This window comes from Palaemon carinicauda, chromosome 1 (genome assembly GCF_036898095.1).
Source record: "Palaemon carinicauda isolate YSFRI2023 chromosome 1, ASM3689809v2, whole genome shotgun sequence".
Taxonomy (NCBI): domain Eukaryota; kingdom Metazoa; phylum Arthropoda; class Malacostraca; order Decapoda; family Palaemonidae; genus Palaemon; species Palaemon carinicauda.
The window spans coordinates 81920291-81929302 of record NC_090725.1 but is presented as its reverse complement, the minus strand read 5'-3'; the positions used below and the strand labels follow the sequence as shown (position 1 = coordinate 81929302).

Genomic DNA, 9012 nt, shown 5'->3' with positions numbered 1-9012 from the left:
GAAGTGCACAAATGTTTATGTGGGCGATAGTCACAGGACTAAGAGAAGATTAACACCAAATGTTATGCACAAACAGACAGACACACACACAAACACACACACACACACACACACACACACACACATATATATATATATATATATATATATATATATATATATATATATATGTATGTATGTATGTATGTGTGTGTATGTGTTAAGAAATAATTACTATTCATAGCAAGAAACGACGTACAGGATAATGTGGTTTTAGGGAAGCATTTAATTCTCGAACATATATAAGGATATCTATAAAGACTAGCTCGTGGTCTGATAGTTAATGTTACATAACACTATTCTTTGGAGAACTAGAGATGATTGGTTTACAATTTGTTGTAGATACTATACGTCTAATAGTCTCCTCTTCTATCCTCAAGTAAATTATTAGAAATCAACGTGAATACACGGTGATAAGGAATTTCAAACCATGAATAGATGGCCGACTTGATTCCACAAAATAGCGTTACAACAATTATGGTCATAAGATGAAAGAGATTGTCATATCTTTTAAATGTTATCCCGTTTCCTCACAACATTTCAGTAGAAAGATTTAATGATATCATAGATGATTAAAAAAATCCTCTATAGTGATTACACACAAAAAACTACAAATAGCTCTTTGACAAAGGACGAGTCTAGAACAACTACGGAGACCTCTAACATACCAGCTGTGAAGAGATGCTCGTAGAATGAATTTAATATCAGCCAGATCATTGTCAATACTGATATCTGCATTGACTCTCAGCCGGGTAGCACTTTACCCTAGACCTAGAGCCTCCTCTTCCTTGTTCCACGGATTGTAAAATAATCCCAAGTTAATAAATTAACAATCAAATGAATGCACAAGTTGGCAGATTGGGTATATTGATAGACTGAAACAATTAAAAAGAAAATCTGCCTGTTCTGGGATCTAATGATTCACGTTTGCTTCTTTTGCAAAACGTTTTCTAGGATTTTGCGACGAAGCAATCCTAAGGATGAAGATAACTTTTTGGAGATGTCTATTTTCCGCTTTATTGAATCTTTTTCTTGATGCAATTTTCTCAAACAAAAACTAAACCGAAACATATTTTGGTTCGTATGTATGGATGTTTCACTGGTGATATCCAGTGGCCCTTTTTGTTTCTAAAGTAATTTATTTTTCTAATGACCTTTGTTATGGAAACGGCTATTTTATTTCACAAAAAGAGGCACACTTGGTGTCCAGACATAGCTCCCGCTAGAACTATTCGAAGCAGACAAACACAAGTATACTACGCTAACATTCAAGGTTAATTTGAGATAAGGTAATTCGTAAATGTTTTCATTAACACAAAAAGAAAATGGAACGCGGTCTTTTGATATTCAGTATTACTTACTCGTCAACAATCAATAATGATTCATTTTCGAGTTTATAGATTATTTGAAGACGACAATGCACCTCGCATACAGCTGTTTATCACTGTCCCTTTTATCAATGTTTGTCGTTGTTTTCATGCTTATATAATTTGGAAAACAATCAAGGCCCAAGAGTTTTCTTTACTTTCATAACCCAAATCCATACTTAAGGTAAAATATTATCCACACAGTATTATCTTAAGCGATGTAACAACACATTCGTTACACATTATAGGTCTTCATCATACTATACTATGTTTATTGTAAAAACATACCAACAATTATACGAAAACACACAAGAGAGAGAGAGAGAGAGAGAGAGAGAGAGAGAGAGAGAGAGAGACTACGGTACCTTACTGTTTAATATTCCATACCATAAAAGCCGGGAAGGCCAGAAGACCTGCGGAGAGCCATCATGTTCGGCAGAGGAAGAATGGCAGACGATAGTCGATGTTTCGACAGAAGAGAAAAGGGAGAGAAAGTTGAAGGAATGAGGATGTTATGGCGGACACTGTTAGGCAAACGGCATCCAGCATATTCATTATATTCCTTTTACGTCCTATATTTGATCTTAAGGTAAAGAATAGCAAACAGGACTTGCCCACTTATCGCTTGCCATATCTCCTTACCATAGCCACGCGATTACGCACCCTTGTACCTTGCATGTCCCTCGCCATCTAAAAAAGAGAGTCACTACTTAAATATGGTGAAGCGTCAACCCTCGCCAATTACAGCCTTCATCATGCAGGTAAATCACTTCCTCGTATTGTTTCTCTTTTTTTTTCGTACGGTTCTTGCGTCATTTTCCAAAGGTCAATTATATGCTAACACATTTCAAGGCGAGATCTCATGAAAAGAATCAAGCCGAGGAAAGACATGTCTTCCACAATTATTAATGACGAAGGATGTTTCTAGTTTAAGGTGTCATTATTTACGAGTCTTTTTTTTTTTTTTTTTTTTTTTTTTTTTTACAATGTCGCAATCTTGAGCGATTCTCGCTCTCTCTTTATATTTACACAGACACAGACACATTATATATATATATATATATATATATATATATATATATATATATATATATAACAAATTTCAACCACAAAAGAAACTCAATATAGAATTCTACCTTGAGTGTATCTAACTACGGGAAATTCTTTTTATGATAAACGCCTCTGGCAGGGCCAGGACTCGAACCTATGCCTGTGCCAAAAAAAATAAATCCGACAGTAGACTCTACCAGTGAGCTGTCAAGAGGGGTTTAAGATAATTCCGAGTCTACTGTGTATACTCCAGTCGAATTCAGGAATCTGAACAAAATCAATCCCTCTCCACCATTATATATATATATATATATATATATATATATATATATATATATATATATATATGTATGTATGTATGTATGTATGTATGTGTGTGAGTGTGTGTGTCAAATTTGAAAGGAGCATGCTATCCAATATCAACTTTCGAAACCAAAATTATGCCAATCTAACTTCAAAATGAGAACTATGAATAAGGAAACTATAAGAGACTCAAATATTAACACTGAACAATATTGACAAAATTTATTTAAAGTAAAACTACAATTGCATTTTAAAAAGTAACAATACTCGCACCTAGAGATAAGACCATGATGGCTTCGACTAAGCCGTCTGTTTTGTTCTTCCTGTATATAACTGCGCATAAAGTATTTACTTAACTCTGATGTACGCCCGCAGAGTGATGCTTATAGAATACAGGATGATAACGATGTTAAGTTCCTCACTTTTTCTTCACGTGATTAAAGTATCTTAAAATAAGTCCTTGGCTAATCTCTGATAATAAGGGACTCCTATACGAAAGGAACACAACCATGAGACTAAAGAAGAGCGTAGGACTAGGGTCAGGCACTTCACACCCCCTGAGGCGCAGACCGAAGGTGCCGCCCCCGCCAATCCCGCCACCCCATGGGACGACTCATACGCAATGTGTCAAGAGCAGAAAGAGGCCTTGCCTGGTAAAAAAAAAAAAAAAAAAACGCATTTACGCCCGCTCTTTACTCATAAAGGACAGGATGTCTTCATATGTGGAATTAAAATGGACTATGTAACAAAACAAAAATAAGAACCAATTCATGCAAAAAGAATGTAAGAAACTAGTTTGATTTTGTGAATGTAAGATGTGTTGCATATTGTAGATATAGGCAAACAAGTACTTTTAAGAATGAATACTAAATTTTAAAAGGTTGAAGTTTTACCCCCAGTGGCCTCACGCTGGGCCTCCAATACACAATTTGGTATGTGTTTAGGAAGGCGGAAGACTGGATAGAATGTGGATGAGATGTTACACCGCCGCTAGGTGGCTTTAGTGGGCGGAGAGTTGGCTTAATGTATATACCCGAACTTCTTGGAACTGGATTTTCTAACGCAATCTTGCTTCGTAAAAGAGGGAACTCGCCAATCAACATTTATTGTACATTAAACTTTCCTAATCTATTTCATTTTTGGTATAACTTATTATCTTTGTAAAAATTACTCAAGCGGGATATTATTATCATTATTATTACTTGCTAAGCTATAACCCTAGTTGGAAAAGCAGGATGCTATAAAGAACAATAAGTTAGAGAGGAAAAAATCGTAGTGTTATTGACGAAGGGATCTTACAAAGTTGACCAAGAATCTTTCCAACGATTTATTAACTCCGAACAAAGTTTGTATTCTCGTAATATTCGGGAATTTTTGTTGTAATGGAGAACAGCGATGAGCACATCACAGGAACTGTGCCTACATTTACTCATTCATCTCTACGTATTATTCATATATATAAATCAATAAAATAAAAAAAAAAAAAAAACAATCAAAGTTACATATACCGAGATACAATCCGGAAATTTCCTTTCTGAATAGGAAATGATTAGGGAAATTCACTTGCTTTTTCCGTCTGAAAACTGATTGTACTTTGTTTAGCCTTGAAAGCTGATAGAGTATAAAGATCAGTGTTGTGGAAAAACAAACCAAGTAGTATACGCGGCATTACAACTTCCGACTTATTTACTCATAAATCATCAGAGGTTCAATGTGTAACCCACTTAGAACATTAAGGTTCGCTGCATATATGGGCTAAAAGGCTGGACTACGAAATTAGAGCTCAGAGGGTAGGGAACCATGCAAGCAACAAATACTGACACATAAACATAAACTGCCACTTTGGTGCCTCGACCCACTTCCATGAGAAGTGATCTATCTGGAAAAACAGAAACAAAAAGGCATTTTACGCTCTGTTAGTAATAAGGCTACTCGATTTTTTCTTTCTCGATTTTTTCAAGTTCCATTTTGGAAGCCCAATTACTCACAGGACGGCAGAAGACACTATCTTATCGCAGCTTTATTTCAATGGGCAAGAATACGACGAAGCATAACAAAGAAACTAAATTTAATAATAAAAAAAAAACACTTAACAGCAAAGGAAATTACCAATTAAACTTTTTAGGTCTATCCCAAATGTTTTCCAAGTGGAGCGGGAGTCGCTTACTTCTTCAATCTGTAAAAAAAAAAAAAAAGAAAAAAAAGGGGGGGCGGGTTCACTGCTTCTTTCACATTTAGATACATTTCTGAGGGAGGTGCCCACCACTACCCCTTTTTACATACGCCAAGGAGGTTATGTTCTCACCTCTGCCCGGTTGTTTGTTTGCTACCGGCTCCATTTAAAAAAGTTATGAATGAATATTTATGCAAATTTCAACATACGTTAGAAATGGTCTAAATTAGAAGTGATTAGATTTTGACGGTGATCCGGATCACCATCCGGATTGAGGGTTTTAACTACAGTACAGAAGATTAATCTTCGAGCATAGAAAGAGGGAAAGCTTTGACCGTAGACTTCAGTAAAATAATAACAATATCCGATGGCGGAGGTGTGAAATCTTTGATTGCTCTTTCTACTTGTTAATTCTATTTTCAGTTTCGACCCGATTTTGATTAGACAAGAAAATACACACACAAACACACAATGACTATCAAGTGGGATTTTGCACTAAAAATCTCAACTAGCCACTGATCCCTTCTTTCGCCAAGTCTTATTTTCGTGGATAACATAAGAAAATTACATTACTTTCCAGATTAACAAATTCATAATGTAATCGATGGCCTTGGGCATTTTCGCCCACAAAAAGAGATCTTTCACAAAAAAAAAATATATATATAATCCATTTTCTTGTATATTCGAAGTAAACTAAATTGGACTAAACAAATTTTATAAACAGAATACCAAGCCAAAAAATAAATAAAATGAAATGTAAGATGCATTAACAATTGTTCATGAGCTGATTATTTCAAATTAACATTCAGTGACTAAAGTATAAATAACCTGGGAAAAGAAGATACATAAATACATACATAAACGCATACATATATACATGTGTATTGTAAAAAAAAAAAAAAGCTGGTTATTTCTAGAGCCACATTGCTCTATTCGTTGCCATAAATTACACAAACAGTCAGACAAATAATTCAATACTAAGTATTCACTGACGTAGAGACACAGTACTTATGAAACTACAAAATTAAGATGATCTCAGCATATATACACAGTCAAAAGACAGCTTGATTACCTTATGAATAGAGAAGCTGAGAATTCAAAGCCCATGGGGACACTTCAAATATTACACAGAAATAACTTGCAAGCTCAATGACTGACAAATGCAAAACTAATAAACGCAAGCAAGTCCACGTACGCTTGCGTGAGTGCATAAACAGAGAGAGAGAGAGAGAGAGAGAGAGAGAGAGAGAAGTCAAATTTACGAGCACATAAATAAATCGTTTTATCATTGTACGTTCAGGTGTACATTTGAGAGTTTCCTGAGCAAGGTGCGTGATACTTCGTTCAGATGTAGCAAGAGTTTTCGCTCGTGATATTCTCAACTTTACATTCAACTACTTGATTGATGTCAGTTCTACCGGTTAATCTTGTTTTTTTTTTTCTTCTTTTTTTTCTTTTTTTTCTTTTTTTTTGAGGGGGGGGGTGGCTTCGGCGAAGCACATACATGAAAATTCGTGTTTTGGTGTGAATCATGACTTACAAGAAAACTGACACCGCTTAATCCAGTATAATCATGCGAATGAATTTACGTGCTTCCTCTCAGTCTTCCGAACTTTCAGTTTTGTTCATGATTTTCCAACATTGCGAAAACGTTCAATTTCTAATTTCAGCCATTCTCTTCTCTTCTCTTTTCTTCTCTTCATTGTGTGTATGCTGATCTCGCATGCTGGTTGAAGGCTGGCATTACTTTAATAGCAAGAGCACTTTAGTTACTTTCCAAAATTATCAATATTTTGCTTGCTGTAATCAGAGGGAAACTACTTCACCAATTACTGCAAACTCCGACAGACTACAATAAAGATGAATTGGGGACATTTGGGAGGACATCAGTAAGAAGTATTGTCGGAAATGAGAGACATTAGAAAAGGGCCGCTTGGGAAGGGAATTCTCGCTTAATTGTCGTGAGAATAAGGATCTAAAATCTCTCACAAAGTTTTTATTCGAATGTTTCATCTTTTTAAGGGTAAATGAACACAGCAGGATTAAAAAATTCCGTAGTTCATAGTATGTGCTGTCTTTCCTATATGAAAAAATATCCTTTTCATGTGGGATATTGTATATCAGAATGTAATTTTGTCTACCAGATTGTGAGTTTGTTTCAAAGGTGATTCTGCGTGTGTCCATAACTGTGTGAAAATGAAAAAGCTCTAAAAAATGCACATTTTTGTCTTCCTCCTGCCTTATGGCAATCATCACATATCACAGTTGTAAATCATAAATCAGAAATTACAATTTCACGTCATAATACGTCAAAGCGCTATTTCGACCTTAATCTCCTAAAATGATTGATAAAATAAAATTCTTTGCGAACGTGATTAAATGTATAAAAAAAGAATAACTTTTATATGCAACCCTAACATTTTACAGCAACAAACCCTCTTACTATTTGGTATAATGCAAAAACACCCAAATAAATGAATATTAATACACACACACACACACACACACACACACATATATATATATATATATATATATATATATATATATATATATATATATATATATATATATAATAATAATAATTTATGTATGTGCGTGCGCACACGTATATTTATGCGTGTGTTTACGTAAACCAGAAGACACCTCTACTCGGATAAATTTCTCTGGCAACCACAAGCAACACTCGAAACCATCATTAAACATCACTTTCCCCCGATGCCTTAAAATCGTGGTTTTATGATTTTATTACGATACTTCACTTTTATTATTTTATTATTAATGAGGTTTTACAAGAGCAAGAAACACTCAAATAAAAATCAAAGGAAAACGAAACCTGAGCTAAGTGGACCACACCACAAAGTACAATATGGATTTCTTTTATCATTTCGATTTTGTAATGGCTTTTTATTGTCTTTAGTCGCCATTGACATTTACTTTGTGGTTAAATTGGAGAGTAGTAACAATGACAAATCATCTATAAATACGAAAGGTCATTAATGGATTAAAAGAGGGCAATTAATTTTGTGGAGGTTTTTAAACTTCATATTGTTAATTGCAGATCTTGCTTTATAAGTCATTTTATAATAGGAGTGTTTCCAAAAATAAAAACTCACAGGTGGTCAAATTGTTTTCCTCTCGTTTTCGATATCACGTCATCAGAAATAAAAACAGAGACCAGATTTGGCGGAAAAAATTGCCACAATTTTTTTTTTTTTTTTTTTTTTTTTTTTGTAACGTCCCTGACTGGTGATCACTAGACTGGGGTTCGAGTCCCTTCAAACCCGTTAGTCCTTTAGTGGCTGCAAACTCACCATCCTTGTGAGCTAAAGTTGACGAGCTTGAGGAAGCCTATAGGTCTACCTGTTCAGTCATCAGCAGCCATTGCCTAGCCCTCCCTGATACTAGTTTGGATGGAGAGGGGCTTGGGCTCTGATCATTATATATATACATATATATATATATGTATATATATATACAATACATATATATATACACACACATATATATACATATATATACACACATATATATAAATATATATATATATATATATATATATATATATATATATATATATATATATATATATATATATATATATACCTTGTCTCTGCCATTCATGAGTCGCCTTTAAACCTTTATTGTATACTTCTGACCAACTAAAAAAAATCATGATCATCACTGCGTGGCCAGAAAATAGATAGTAGTTACGAATCGGCTTGATCTTTACGAGTTAAGCAGAAGGTCCCAATAATATGAAATTCAAATTGAGCGCAGTAGGTATGGAGTTTCGTGCCGGTTAACCCATATGAGACCTTACAATTAATCAAATGAGTGTTTAAGGATCTACTCACGCATGAAAATTACGTACTTTGTATACATAAGTATCAAGAAGATAACAATGAGCTCACTTGGAGGAGGCTGTTCCGGTGGTATCAATGATACCACCTATGATTATGAGGCCAAGAAGAGCAGTAGTATTTCTGCCTTGGTGGATCAATATTTATTCGTCACTTTCTTCTAAAATTTGTCTCCACTTCTGAGCATCCAAATCTGTGGATATTTAATCTGAATCTC

The 9012-nt window shown here is 34.6% G+C and overlaps 1 protein-coding gene across 2 annotated transcripts in view; it reads right to left on the bottom strand.

The window, feature by feature from the left end:
• LOC137649367 (trichohyalin-like) overlaps nucleotides 1-9012 on the bottom strand; it is a 145184-nt gene that overhangs the window by 72725 nt on the left and 63447 nt on the right. The window lies entirely within an intron of this gene.